This window comes from Cyanistes caeruleus, chromosome 17, assembly GCF_971803275.1.
Source record: "Cyanistes caeruleus chromosome 17, bCyaCae1.hap1.1, whole genome shotgun sequence".
In the NCBI taxonomy this organism is placed as follows: domain Eukaryota; kingdom Metazoa; phylum Chordata; class Aves; order Passeriformes; family Paridae; genus Cyanistes; species Cyanistes caeruleus.
Genome location: NC_141717.1, coordinates 10,472,043 through 10,487,911, shown reverse-complemented (window position 1 = coordinate 10,487,911; position 15,869 = coordinate 10,472,043). Strand labels below are relative to the sequence as shown.

Genomic DNA, 15,869 nt, shown 5'->3' with positions numbered 1-15,869 from the left:
CACTGGACCCCAGCACTGAACAGGATTAAGTCTGAAATAGGAAGGGATATTACCAAATGATATGTCTTGAAAGTTTCAAATCCCTAATATCTGTCATCTGACTGCTACAGCTACACTGTATTCTTCTTATTTTCTGTCCTCTCTATGATTATATCCTCAAACACCTCCACTCTTTCCCCACTCAGTGCTAGCTGCAATGTGTGTCTGCCACTGCTCTCAAAGGCTTATTTAGAATTACAGAACTGAGGGGCATCAAGGGACTAATAACCATTTAGCTCACTCCCTGCACTGAAGGGGGATAAATATCCTGGGTATTGTGGGGGTTGCCCTTTAATTTGATGGTATTTTGAGGGCGCTGCATTCATACAAGTTAAATCCCAGTATTAGCAGACTTTTGGCCAAGAAAAGATGTTGAAGTCAAAAAAGCATCACAATGCCACTGAAGAGATCAGAGGGGTGTAAAGGTGAGCAAAATTAGAGGGTAAGAGCTACAAATCACCTGGGAAATGAGCAGCCCAGGAGTACACTCCCTGTAGCACATCTGGGAGGTCCCAGAACAGTTACGACAGTACCAAGTTTTCCTAGTGGACTCTCAAGTGCTAAGATTAGTTTGATAGTCTTTAATTACTTCACAGAACAGGTTTTAAACAAGGTTTTCCCCACTCACCACTTTCAGTCCACAAGTCAGGCCACCTAATCCAGGGAGACACCCAGACAGGAGGGCCATCAGATGGAGTCACAGCAGGACACGCTGCTTTCCCCAAATATTTATGCTTCTAAAAGCTCTGACCTGCTGAAAACAAACAAGTGAGGCACTCACTTGTCACCATGCTACCCCATATTAACCATCCCAACTCCTACAAACTGGCAGAGACAAGTACACCCTTTTAGCTGCAGCACTAAGAAATAAAACATGTTAATTCTCCTAAATTTTTGTTACCTCACTCTTCACAAACTAATTATTTTAAATTGTGTTATCTATATAAACATATTAAAACTCCAACTTCCATTACAAATCCTATTCTTGCACGATATTTGTAATTTAAATAATATAAATCCCTGAAACCAGGTTCCCTCTAATCCCCCTGACAAGCCTAATTTGGAGCAGTGGAGAGCAGAGTGCTGTAATGGTGATATGAAGGCATCAGGCAGCAGAGGGACCTTTGCAGCACAAGGTAATTGCAGTGTTTACTGGAGCCATCCTGCTGAAGGGGTGGATGGCTCAGGGCAGCTGCCAGGAACGTGCAATTAAACACACATTGTTAATCTTCCTTCAGTGTGCTGGGACAGAAGGATCCTGGTACTGTTCACACAAGCACACACAGCTCCAGCACGCCTGGACACTGCACAGAGCTGGACAAAACAACAGGTGGTATGTCTGGGAGATGCTGCAGCACGTTTTTAATTAGAAACACATAAAAAGACCCTCTGTAACAGACAGGGCCTACCTCAATATGTTCAGAGCACTGGCCTGGGTGCCACAAAACATGAATTTGGAGTCTGTCTTCACCATGCAACTCCTGTCTCCCTGATCTTTAAAGCAGGGATGACTTTGCTCAGGCAGAGATGGTGTAGCTCATAGCAGACAGCTTTGGGCATCAGTACAGTCTCTATACTGCAGTTCTCCAGACACCCAGAGAAAAGCCAGACCCTCCAGAGGATAACTCAGAGGAGGAGTCTGAGCTGTGACTGCACCTTCAAGTTCCCCTTCTTGCAGCTGAGAGAGCTGAGGGGACCAGGATCATCCCAGGGCAGGGTACACAGCCTCTGTCACAGCTGAGGCACTGCAAATATCTGGCAGTAGGAGCTTCCTTTCCCACCTGTGGATGACAGATGCTACTTCAAAAAACCCAACCAACAGAAACAAACAAACCTGCACAGTTATTAAGGTAATTTCTGCTCTGCCTGGGGTTACTGATGCACTCAAACACCTGCCAAACTTGCCAGCAGGGCTGTCTTTGAGCAGAGCCTTTGGAAAAGACAATGGATCACTTTAGTACCGTGTTGCCAGGTCAGCAATTTGCTACCAGGGAAAGGAGCAGGTGCTTTTGCATCCTCAGTGCTGCTGCAACAGGAATTACCTTTGCCAGTCAGGGCAAACATAAAGTGACCCCCGAGAGTTCAGCCAATCTGAAACACCCACTGTCACTGATACGTTTTAATGTCATTTTTTAGTTGCAATTGCCACATGCACATGTGGTGCATCTGTTGCAGAAAAACATGTTTTTGGTCATTCTAACACATCCTTAATCAGATTTTCATGTACAGCTATCAGCACATACACACAAGGGATGGAGGAGCTACTCCAAGCTCTTTGCTGTTTTTCCAGCCCCTGATCATCTGTCACATGAAGTGAATGTGACACTTGCATTTCTAAATATCTACACTTGAACAGTATCTGGGATGAAACAGTCTCTTAGGTTTTTGTCCAAGCTTGTGCAATTGTCCCTAGCCTAAGACTGCTGCATCAACATATTGCAAAATACAGGGGTGACACTGGGCAATACATGACTAAAACCACAGAAAAACCCTTTATGTATCTGTACAAATACATTTACCAGAGGGAATCCTATGTCAAACCACTTAGAATCTGATGCAAGGTTTACAAATTCACAGCAGAATTTTACTTCTAGACTGGGAATAAAAACAAGCATCAAACAGATTAAAAAGTTTCCTGTCAGTGTGCAATGTTTTGTTGCTGGTTCATTTTATTCTGGGAAAGAGCTGCAAACCTGTTAGACAGCAAAGAACAAAAAGCTCATCAAGGCTGGTCTCTGGAGGACAAGATGCTGTAGGGACAGCCAAGCATACAGCAAGGTTTGGAAAAATGCTGCTATGCAGCCACAGTGTTTTGTTCTCAAAGAAAAAAAATCCTAAAGAAAATTAAACTATTAAAAGTGTCCTGATTAAGTGAATAGATGGCCCCAGACAGGTTTGCATTATAAACATTAATTGCACATTAGCTCAACTAATTAAAAAATAAATACTGTACACGGCAGGAAGCTCCTTCTTAAAAGCAACTTCTGCCTTGGGAAATGAGCCAGTTCTTTTTTAAAAAAACAAAAACACAAGCCCTGGAGTGTCAGCGAAATGCCTGTTTCAACCAGGGAGGCTGAGAACACCATGGGGCAGATATTACTGCTGTGCCGAGTGTGCAGAGCCAAAGTGGCAGCAAACACCAGGAAACACTTAATGAAAGGATCTCTTCATTCCCTCTTACTGCCCAACCCAACTGAAAGCCTCAGATACCACGAAGGAAACAACACAAAACCAAAAAACAGCTCGCTTTCTGGACTTGGGCAGAGGGTTGGAGCAGAGGCTTTGGGGAGCCTGTGGTGGGGGGAAGGTTGCTCTTTTCCAGGTGCTGGAAACTCTGGGGCAAACCCAGCCTTGTGCAGGTGTCTCAGCTTCTCTCTCACAGGCAGGATAGTGCCAGGACAGCCAGGGGCTGCCTCGGGGGCTGCCCTACCCAAACCCCAGCAGGACCCTCACTATCAGCACAGCTTCAACAGCGTGCTCAGAGCCTGCTTGGGGCACACTTCAGCACAGGAGCCTGCTGCCCGCTCCCTGGGAAGTGGTTTCCAAGGAACCAAGCAAGGCAGGAGATAGTCAGGCTCTTGCAGCTCAGCTGAGGTCAAGACTGAAGGATTTTGATGACCTGCTTTGACTGTGGGAGACGGTGGTGGTGCTGATAAGCACCGTGAGGCTGAAAGATGCGATAAAAAAAGGGAAAAGAAATAAACCTAAAACCTCCCTGCAGCACACATCACCAGAGCAAAGCTTACCTGGCAGGAGCCAGGCTAGCACGTGGATGGCCTGAATTCCAGGCCAGTGCTCAAAACACAGGGTATTTTTGCATCTAACGAGCATTACTAGCCAGATTCCCACTTGCTTGTATTTTCTTAGTAAACATGCATATGCAGGAATAAGAGATTAAAGGTGTTTTCAGACACGAATATTAGCTTTCTATACCTGTGTACACACAGACAAAACCTTTGCTTTTTTAGGCAGAGAAGCACAGACACTTTCACCAGGGTGACACTAAGTAGTTAATGCAATACTAGATAAAAATCAAGATGCCACATCAATTTGTGTGAAAAGAGTTGTACTGATATATCTGGGTTCACATCCAAGCTCTGCCATAGACTAGCTACATAACCCCAGGCAAGGCAGCTCCTTTCTCTACTCCTTAGATCCAGGAAAAGCCATTTTTCTTCTGTCTTTTATCTGTTCTCCATTTAGCTCTGGGGAAGCCACTTGTGCAATCAGCCTTTGTAGCACTGAACACATAAAAGATCCAGTCTCAATTTAAACACTAGTGTAATGCAGATAATAAACAATCATCATTAAGCCATTAATTCACTTAACAGCCTTTTTTTCTCTTTCTGCCAACACACTTTCTGAGTTGGAAGGGGTTTTTTTCAGCAGGGAGGTAAATTTGTAGTGTCTTGCAAATGGAAAAATTATGTGTCTGTGTATTCATAATATTGAGTCATAGTAATAAAAGACTATTTGATAAATTTCTTGACAAGCACCACAGATCTTCATGTCATGCCACATCTTAACAGCCAATTCTGTTGAGGGGACCCAGAGGAATTTCAGAGCTAGCTTGGATGCCATTTAGGTTTCACTGACAATCAAAAACCTGCTATCTAAACACACTAACTGCAGTATGACTTCCACTGTGCATGTTATCAAATACACATTAAACTCCTCTCTGGGGGGACTGCTGCTGTGGACAGGGCACCTTGTAGCCCTGCAATGCATCCAGTGGCAGCCAGCAGAGGAATTGTTTCTTGCAGTGGAATCTTGACTATTCTGACTGACAAAGGGTTCCTGAGTACTACTAAAATAATGCTAATATTTTATTTTATTGCAATATGAGGGGATTAGGGATATAACATCCCCCAGCACTTTATTTCTTGCAGGGGAGAATGTCATATTTGTGCTAAGCCTGAGGGGATGTTTAAGCTCACTGGGAGGGAACAAATGCATGCCCAGAAAGCCCAGGGCTGGTCCACAATGTGTGGAAAAGCCACACAAAGCAACTCCACCATGCAGAGTCTGGGGGAACCAGCAGAGCAATATATCCTAAAAGAAACAGTCAGTGGGAGACACAGCCAGCCATGCTTAGCCCTGCAGCTTTCATGGGTACATAAATCCCCACGTGGCAGGCTCCTGAGGTGGCTGAGCACACACAGGGGCTCTGAGGCATGCAGCCAGTGCCAGGCTAACAGCACAGCCCAGGAACACAGAGGCAGAACCTTTTCTCAAACTGTCTCACCAGTTTATACACCACTTATGCACATAAAACCTTCCCTTCTACTCTTCCTTCAGCTGGTCTATCACCTCAGAATCCCTGCTCCTTCTCCAGTACAGCTATGGGTGAGCAGCTTAAACATCATCATGAAGCTCAGCTTCCCTCCCCTTCACACCAGCTCTTAAACATGCTCAGTGTCGTATTCCTGGCATAATTTCTCCCTTCTTGTGTTTGTCTCCATGTTACTGCACTTAAAAACCTTTCCATATCTTGCTATTTCCTCCTTGTCCAAAGCCAAGCTCTAAAAATCGCTGGTGTTCTCTACAGTCACATGGACACAAACACTAAAAGCGTGGTTTATGTCATATAATGAGAACAGAAAATAGCCACAATGTGCTTGCCCAGCTCAGCTCTCACTGGAAAGCTGAGAGGAATTCATTGCTTCCCACCCCACCTCCCCAAATCCCTGCTGCAGCAGCTGCCCTGGCACAGGTGAGCACAGACCCATCAGGCTCCCTGAGTGTTCTCAGAGGCACAACACAGAGTTAATGCCCTGAGGAGAAGCTCTGGATGTTTCACACACAATGGAGAGCTTCACAGAGAAGCTTCCATGATTAATGGGAACTCTAACACCATGGGAGCTAAAGACCCTCTGCTCTCAGCAGACTCTTAAAGCAGTCTCTGTGCAGAAGGAATCAAGCCAGAACAACACAGTATTTCCAGTACCCTTTCTGATCTTCCATAGAGTTTAGTAAAATATCTGAGATCCCAATGACATACTGGCTTTGTGCTAGGCATGGGAGACATGGAAGAGAAGTCAGACTGCTCTCAGCAGAAACCATTCTTTGTCAGTGATTATTTTTTTATTACAGTTCCAAATTTAAATTCAAAGAAACTTGCATCTCAAGTGAATTCCTGTAATTAGATTCCAACAACTGGCTGGTACTTAAGTTTCATTTAGAAGTATCACAAAACACAGAGATAATTATCAGTGTTATGTGTGTTACCCTTTTAGAGGGACCCTTTTAATAAGTTTGAAAAGAATGAAACCCCACAAAAGGGTAAGGACAATAGAAATGGCAACAAAACTCTTGCCTTACCTCACTGCATGCAGGTGCACCAGAGGAAGGCAGAAGCCACTGCCATGGTGATTCCTGCACCTGGAGGTATCTGGATATGTGGAAGGTTGACAAGCTGCAGTCTCAAAGTGCTCTAGCTCACCAGCATAATGGAAAGACAAGGTTTAGCTGTGGGAGAACAACATGGCAACTGTTCACCACATCACATCAGTTAATTGCATCCACATCCTGCACCTTTCCCTGGGTTCCTCCCAGCCTCCTGCTGTCAGCTCTTCCCCCTGCCAGCAGCAGATTATGTTCCTGAGCAGTTGTGGAGGCAGCCAGTGGGGTTCAAAGAAATCCCCCCCATATGCACATCCATCCACCACAGCCATCCCACCTTTCCCCAGCCCTCCCCACCTGATTGCTTTACATTCTGAGGAAAACAGCTGTGGGAAGAAACTAATTTTTCCCTTGGATATCTGCCCGTGGGATTTGGGGGAGGAAAAAGACAAGGAAAGAACTGTTCTGTTTCTCCATTCCTGCCCGTGTTTCCAGACTGCCAGCTCATTGTTTCCTCTGCTGCAATCCACCATGTACCTGCATTCACTCCCCTTGCTCCCAGCAGTTTATTCCACTCCACATTCATGCCCAGTTTTGTTCAGGTCCCACCCAATGCTCCCAGGACTTTTCAGATCCCAGACTGTACAGGTTTAAAAATACTCTTGTGGGACACTGAGGTTTGCCTCTCCTGCTCTTCTGGAGGAAGAAGCAAAACAAGTGCCTGCCTGAATCAAAATCAAAGAAGAAGGACCTGGACCTCTGTCCCTCTCACACCCAGCTGAGGCAGCCTGTGCTAACAAACTAACATCCTCCATTCATGCCATTCTCTGCCAAGGGAAAAGAGTTAATGTCAGCTATTTAAAAATTACTAGCATCCATAACAGTACACTTCCCAGAGACAAATAATGCTAGCGCTGCTAAAAGAGTATTGATTCCATAAAATGATCAGAAGGGAGTGCTTAATTATTTCCTGAGGAAAGAAAAAAAACATGCTAATACCACAGATCTCCATTACATAAGACCATTTCTAAGAATAAAAGCCTTCATGTCAATTCTAGGTCTTCCTTCTTTCACAGCCAAATCCATATTCTTTAGACAGTTTGTTACAGCCTCTCATAAATCCCTTTATAAATTTAATGCAAACTACCCATTTTTAATAAGCATTTTAATTCTGATGTGGGTTGTGTATTCTCTGAGGCAGGCATATGCACCAAGGGCATTGTGTGTCTCCTGGCTGATTGCAGGAATGACTTTAACACACACACTAAATGAAAACCATAGCAATAAGTCTAGCCTAGGATTTGACCCCAAGTTACTCTTTTCAGATGCAAATCTTCATGCTACTGTGTATGTTGTTGTTAATAACTGCCAAGAAATATGTTTTAAAGAGCAGAGAAAAGTAATTATTAAGGGGATGGGGGAATGTGTTTGAGAAGAAACAAGGATTAGTGAGGCATCCTGACCCAGGCAGAAATCCTGAAGGATCCAGTCTGCATCTATTCACGAGGGGCTGGCCAGAGGTGCTCACAGATGTGACTACAGCCCCTTACAGACAGGCAGGAGTACTGCTCCAGCAAGCAAAATACACAGCCTGGGCAGAGTTAGATTTCTCCATTCTCAGAGTAACTTAATTAAAAATCTCCAAGTATCTAAAGAACAAGAAGCTCATTGTTTCAGGATCAGCACAGGAATCCATCAGGGATGGCCAAATCCCCCTGCAAAGAAGAAGAGATGCCATTTGCAGGGAGGTTTTATCTGATTTCTGGGAAATATCAGCAGTCAGGAGGTCAGCACTACCTGGTTTGGGGGGTGCTGGAGGGAGGGGGGTGTGTTTTGGGAAAGGTCCAAGGGCTACAGGAGCCAGGGGTCAGGTTTAGCACAGTCTCATGCAAATGTAACAAAGTCTGTGTTTTGAACTCAGGGCTAAAAGTAAAAATGGTCTTATTGTAAAAACATGTCAGGTCAACCCCTTTACAAGTAATTACTGAAAATATGCTCTCCCCTAAAAGGAGAGCAAATCACAGAACAAATCAATATGAGGCCCTATATAAAGAAAACAAAAAAAAAAAAGAGTTTCCAATTTGTGATTTATGCAGAGAGAACTCATGCTGCCAGAGTTAAATTGTCCTTGCTATTGCTAAGAATCTATGGATGACAAAATCTTAACTCAGGAAAGATGCATCCAACACAGATAATTTTGTATTAGAGCTCATCTGTGTGATAAGGAGTAAATTGATCACAAAAAAAAAGGTATTATCCAAAGAAGAATGATCATTACTTGACTGCATTTTTCAAGTGCAAACAAAGAACTTTTTACTTTGCCAAGACTACTAATATACAGGCTTTCTGCTTAAAAAGGATCAATTTCATGAAGTTAGGAGAAGAGAAAAGGGAACAGAAGAGCCAAACCAGTTGGGGGAAAGAATTTTATAAGAAAAATGTTACAATAATTGGGAACAGCTTAAGAACATTTTTCTGGATGCCCAGAAAAACCACAGTCTGAGGCAAAGAAAGCTGTAACTACTAAAATCTGAGCTGGCTTATGGGGAAGCAAAAGCAGGTATAAACTATATATAAAACAAATGCATAAAAGACAAAGTTCTTCATTTTAATGCAAGTCAGCATACAGAAAATGCCAAAAATTTACAGAAAGACCAAAGATTTCTCCTTTTATCCATCTGTGTTAAAAAGAAAAACAATGGAAGGAAATATATAAATATAATAGAAATAAAATGGAACTGTAAAGTAATACTCTTCCTCCAAGGACTGAAGTATCAAATGGGCAAAAGTAACACAGAAAAGGAAAATGTTTCCAGTAAACATATTGCCTGTATGTGAAGAAAATTAGCACAATACAGTGATATCAATGGGTGATGTTACCAGCAATAATAACAGCGTTAGAGGTTTCTGTAATTTCAGAAAAAGGTTTTTTTGAATGCTTACATTACACAGGAAAGACTTTCTAGAAATACTTAAAGAAATGTAAATCAGCATCTCCTTGCTCTTGGCCTTTTGTTGATTCTCCACCAGAGATGTTATGAAACCAAAAGAGTTTTCACATCATCTAAATAGAGTTTATTTCCTCTCTAGCTCAGCAAATACTTGTATATTTCTGGTAAACCCAGCTGCCTAATTTGGCAAGGGTTGTCTCTTGCAGCTTTCAAAAATAAACAGAGACACATGAGGAAGCACCAGACTAACACACCAGAGAACATCCTTCTGTTCTCAATTTTGTGGAACACCTTGAACAGCATCATCCTCTTTCTACTCCTCCCTCTAAAAAAAGGCTTTATGAACTAGTGCTGTGAGAACTTCCAGTAAGAGAGAGCAGTCTTACTGGCACCAGGTCAGAAAGTTGTTAGCCTTTCTTAGCTTCCTTTTTGAGTTACCAGTGAGATTTTTGTGAATCCTTTCATACTGAAGATGGATAAATGCTTGAATAGAGGATTTGAGCTTTTCCTGTCTGCTCATCAAAGACTGGTTTTTGAAATAAGCACTTTTCCTGCTGAAGGGTTCTGGAGAACCTGGTGGCCTGAGCAGCTGCTGCTGTGGTGATTATAGAGCAGGAGACCTACTGAGGATTTGATCAATACCTGGGATTGCATCAGCTCAGAACTTATCCTCTACTATAAACTCATGCAGCTACCCAGGTGGAGTTAACTCAGCTTTGCAACTAAAACCATATGCAGAAAATCTGATTCTAATGGAATGAATCCATCATTCACTGGAGACCCCCCACTTCCCCTCCTCTCAAAGCTACCATTTTTCCATCATTGCTAACTACTACCTGTCAGGAGCTGCATTTGATTGAGATGCGGAGGCATCAATAAAATAATTGCTGATGTCAGGTAGCATTCTTTGCTTAGTGTTCATTACCATGTATGACTTAATTAACAATGCCTCCATATAAGAATAAATCAACTCTTTATTTTATTTACCTGATGTCTTCAGACAATTTCATGACTGTGACATGGGGGCTCCTTTATTGTTTCTTCCATAGCATCAGGTACGTGCGAGGGTGGACTCAGTTTGAGAGTGAGACCCCCAAATCCCTGCTGGTAAGCAGAGGAATGGGGATGCAGATGATGTTTGAGCCAGTCTGAGTTTAGTGAAGCTTTAGAGATATGGCTTATGTAACAAAGGGATTAGAAAGCAACTTATTAGAAGTGCCACAGCACAAAGAAAATAAAACCTGGCAAATTAGATAATGTCATAGCACTGGGGACATACAAAGGGTCAAGATGATGTAGGAACCATCCCCTTACGACAAACTCTTGAACTTTTTTGAACTGAATGGACAATAAATGTGTTCTCTTAAAATTACACTTAGAAGAACTGGATGAAGCTTCCCTCCAGCAGAACTTCCACTTACAACAACTGAGGATCCCCGAGGTAAAAAGCAGAGCAAAAAAAGAAACCACATTTCTATGATGCACTCTGTTCCCACCAGAAGGGAACAGCAGATTTTCCTCTGCTAAGAATTTTAGTCAGACAATGGTCTCACCTATGCCCCTGCAAACTCAAAATTACTCATGCAATGTTAACAAGATAATTCCAGATTTGTACTCCTCAATGCAAGTTCCATTCCTGAGCTGTGTTACCTTTCCCCAGCAGAAAGGACAGCACCCCAAGGCAGAGCCTTTTCCTTCTCTCCACACAGAGTTGACACCAGCTGGGACAGTCACTGTGAAATTTACTACTCACATTCTCATTTCAAAATGCAGCTTAACCAGTGGCTCTAGACAGCAGAATAGATAATCAAAAGGCAGCTAATTGCAGAGCATCTCAAGGTCTGACAGAACAAAATCTGGGTGCCAGTGAAACACCCAATAGGAGCTGTTACAAAAGAAAAGCATTATTCCTCAGGCACAATCCAGACAGCATTAACAAGTAGTCACAGTGGGATTTCTTATTATTCACAAGAAAATGGAAGTGGTTTCATCATTTCTCAGTGATAGATAAAGCACACAGAAGCAAAAAGACAAGTGTGAGACTAGATCCAGCATTAAGCAGAATTAGAACTGCATGGACATCATCTGAACAGCTCACTGGTAAAAGCTACATTTGAAAAACAAATATTACATTTTTGAAGCCCTTATCTCATCCGTACTTTCATCTCACATTGAAAAGGGTCAAGAATGAGCCAGAGAATGTACAGATGTCTGTCCAATAAGCCTGAGTTCACAGATCTCTGTGCAGCTTCAAAAATGCACCCAGCCATCCTTATCTTCTCCCTTCACATCCCTCAGGAGCAGAGACTGCTCAGAGCACCTTGCTCCTCCCTAGAGAGCTGTTTACCAAATAGTTAAAAAAGAAAATCACCCATGTTGTGCCCTGCCTGTCCATGAGTCACTGACCTGAACCAACCTTCTCATGAGCCATTTATTTCTTCTATTTGTCATAAAAACCTCTCAGAGTCAAGAGCAAACCCAGAGGAGGTGAAATTTTCCTCCAATTTCACCAAAACTTCTTAACAATGTTTCTCTCTAAATAAACTAGAAAAGAGCTTCCCTCTTTGAGGGTCCAGCTCAAATCCAGCAATGTAATCCTGTGGTCCCATAGAAGTTGCTAGGGGGAATTTTTATTGAAGACATGCTAACATCCTCACAATCCAGTTCTCCTAAAAATAACCCTTGGGAGTGATGTTAGTCAAATTTGGGTCTGTGACTTAACACACATGTTACAGCCACTTCACAGGCTTCCAAGTCTACATATCATGCAGGGCAGCAGTAAAGTTTAAATAACTTTATACAGGTTCATTTACCTTCTTTAGAAAACCTGGACACCGGGCTGTACCATGTCAGTGTTCATTTTATTTCAAAAAAGTGCTGGGGGTTATTGCTTCTGGTAACATTTAAAGGTGGCAAAATAAACTTCCTAAATGTTTATAACAGCTCTATTGTGACAGATACACTGCAAGTCTCCTACTTTTGTCTTGAGGGCTGCATTCCACTCCCATTTGTCAGGAAAATCTCTGATACAATGAATGATACCCTCATCCTTTTATCACAGGTAATATTGGCCACTGAAGCATTCGTGTTGTGAAACTCCTACAGCCTGCTTCTTATTCAACTGCAGCTGAAGGGAGTCAGCAGAAACTTCCCAAGCATCCATAAAACCTTATCAATCCAAGAGAAATCAAATCAGAACCGTGGCCTTCTCGTTCCACTTACAGGATTTTTTGCTCTCCAGCAGGCTCACTAAACATCAGTGAGTTTACAGCCAGTTAAAGTCAATGGAAAAATGCTTCCGTTTTCCAACAGATTTTTGGTCTCAATTCACTGCTTCTCTGCAGAATTCAGACTGTTCTGGTCACAGGAGTCATGGCCTTTGTCTTGGAAGCCCCCATCCTGGTCTGTATTAACCTGAGTTAACCTACCAAGGGCAATTAGGTTATGGCACCAGAGAACATTTGAAGCAGAAATATTTAAGTGAATGATAGGTCTGCTCCTTGCTACAACCCAAAGTTTTGCTTTTGGAAGGAACATTAATTCAAGCCCCGTACGCTCCCCTCTTTTTCAGTTTTAAAGGAAGCCTGAGGGTAGTGCTTTTACTTATTATGACAGGCAGAGTTCTCAGCATCTGTTTAAACAAAACAGAACAAAGGGATTATATGTTGCCATGCAACCAATAAAAATGATACATTTTTAATAGCTGAGACCAGAAAAAGCAACTGCCATACGGGCTCAGAAATTTTCAAAAGGAAAAAAAAAAAAGAAAGAAAGGAAAAAAGAGGGTTAAAGCCTTGAGTCAAGTTAAAGCACTTTTCACCAGAGGGGAGGGGCACAAGCCTTTTATACCTATTATGATATAAACTCAGTATGGCTGGCAAGAGAACTGCTTTCAACAAGCTCTCCCAGGAGCCACAAGAATTGTTGTTCTTCCACAAATACATCAGATTTTTACTTTGCTGACCTTGTTGAGTTTGTTTGCCCCATTTCTTTACATATCAAAACACCTGACCATTCATTCTGTGGAATGGAAGCTAAAGCACACTTGGGACAGTCCTGAAGCCAACACCTGGCAGTCTGCAGAGAGCATCTGGATTTCCATGTTTGCCACAGAGAACTCAGACTGACCTGGTAATACTGGGAAAATCAGAAAATGTCTGCAGCAAGACCAATGGAGTCACTTGTTTCCTTCTCAGGAATCAATCTGATTGTATAGCTTGGGCACAGCATCCAGAAAACTCCAAAAGGAACAATTTTAGACAAGACACACCTGCTGGGGGCTGTGCAGCTTTCCTGATGCCTGCAGGGCAATGTCCATCCAGAAAACAGGAATTTGGGTTGTTTGGATATAGACAATATTATTTAGCACAGTGACTGGCTGAGATTTGCAGGACCATAAGGCACGGTTAATGGAAATGTTTAAAGCTGACATGTTTCAAGTCTCAGCCATAGGTAACTGTCTTAGGAGCTAAATAGGGATACATATATATATATATATTTAATATTAATCTGTCTGGAAAAACAGAAAAAACCTTGAAGCAACCCATTTTTACAAGATTAAATCATTCCCAGGAGATAAGCTGAAACCCTGCCTGTAAAATTTAGTGTCCAGAGGATTTCAGCCATGGTTTGAAGTGTCTGATATTTTGTTACTATATGCTATCTATAAGAGCTAAATTGCTGTCCCATCCAAGGCTGTGGCCAGTGACAAGGACCTGACCCCACACCACACAATGTATTTATCCCATATATACTTAAGCCTCCTAGGGGCTTTTTCCTGCAAGGAAAAGAAAATTCATCACCCTTTTGACTTCTGAAAGCAACTATCTTCAACAATTTCACTGATATATTCCTACCATTTAATAAATTTTAGATTACAATCTCAAGATTAGCAGTGTGCAGGGTCACAGAATTAAACAGTAAATGAGAAACACCTCTGTTCTCCTGATCCAATTCAACTTTTGACCAGCAGATCTGGTTTTGCATTCAGAAGAAATTGAAAATGAAGCCTCCATAATTTCCTCATGCATCTCAGTGAAAGCTGAATGGAGCTAGCAGGAGCTTTGTTTTAAGGTTAGCTTCCTTTGGATCAAATCCACACTGGCTAGCTCTGAACATCCATTCTCCAGATATCCAGCTCAGGTAGCATGGCTTAGGAAAAGCCTGGACACATTGCAAATCCTCCTTTAGGTTTTTTATGACACCAGCAAAGGCTTGTCTGGAGTTGAAGCCAGATAGCTTTAAGGCTAAGTCATCTTGGCATGTTTTTGTCTTCAGTGCCATAAAAGTTTTGTTTAGAAGCAGTTAACAACACAACAGAAGCTCATGTCTCTGCTGCTGTTTTCCTGATATGCCCCTCAGTGTGAGGGTGATGGATCAACATGAAATAGGCTCTCTCATGTGAAATAAAGACTGACACGGCAGAAGACATTTAGATCTCAATGTGCAATGATTCTAATTACAACCAAGCAAATGAGCAAGATCTATTTCTTCTTTTATCCTCTGTGTCATATTGAATAAGTGGTCCATTTTTATAAAAAGGATTATTTATTTTTTCAAATTGGTAATCACCACCACCAATAACATTTTGGCAGCTAGGGAAGTCATGATACAATTAGAAAATATTGAAGGAACAAATGATTTCTCATTAATACATAATGATCATCATTAATACAAATGCAATTTAAAGTTAATTTAGAAGAATGGCTACATTAAGATAACTATGTTTCTCCAATTAAAGGGCACAAACATTCTCCACTAAACCCACACTAAGTTATTAAGTTGTGCTCCTTGGTGAAATTTTTGCAGAGTTCTGATTTCAATTTTTCTTCTCTTCACTCCGCCAATGACTGAATTTTTGTAGAACTACAAGAGTGAAGATGAGAGTGAAGCATCCTTGTGATGACTTGTTCTGTCACATTCATATCTAGAAATGAAGTGAAAGAAAGGAAATGTAACAATTTGAATATCCTGGAGGTTGTTATAAGCCCAGGGAAAAAAAAGAGTTCTTTGTCAGGAGAGTAATTCTTCCGCATAAAATGTGAATCAACAATAATTTTTACTGGTTCCAGTAGTTAGCTTCCTTCTGATGTGACCAGGGTTCACCAGCTGCAGGGTAGAAAACAATATTGACCCTGAACAGACCAGGAAAAATCAAGTATAAGCAGTAGGATCTAGGCAACACTCCATGTACTTTAAAGAAAAAAGCCTGAAAATTGTTTAAAGACGATAGGTAACAAAAATGTCGCCTACTAATTGTCAGAGATTGCTACAAACGTTAACAAGTAATTCACTATGCACAAAAAATATAATAATAGCTCAGCTAAAATCCATAAAATCTTGCTACTGGCAAAAAACAGAGGCAGCATACACTACCCATGGCTTTGGCCAAGTGAACACTGAGGATACCTCCCAAATTATAGAGCCACTGACCTTAAAAATCACAATCTAAAGGCCACTGGGCTTAGGGAAATCTTCCTGTTTTCTTCTGCACACTTCAGCTCAGCCCTCAAAGTGAGCCTGCAATTACCCTCTCCT

General features: G+C 41.9%; 1 long non-coding RNA gene across 1 annotated transcript in view; it reads right to left on the bottom strand.

Moving 5' to 3' along the window:
- LOC111936052 (uncharacterized) overlaps positions 1 to 15,869 on the bottom strand; it is a 93,241-nt gene that overhangs the window by 60,681 nt on the left and 16,691 nt on the right. Inside the window, exon 3 of the long non-coding RNA XR_015277239.1 lies at positions 6,361 to 6,507. This is a non-coding gene — a long non-coding RNA (uncharacterized LOC111936052). The remainder of the gene's footprint in view (positions 1 to 6,360; positions 6,508 to 15,869) is intronic.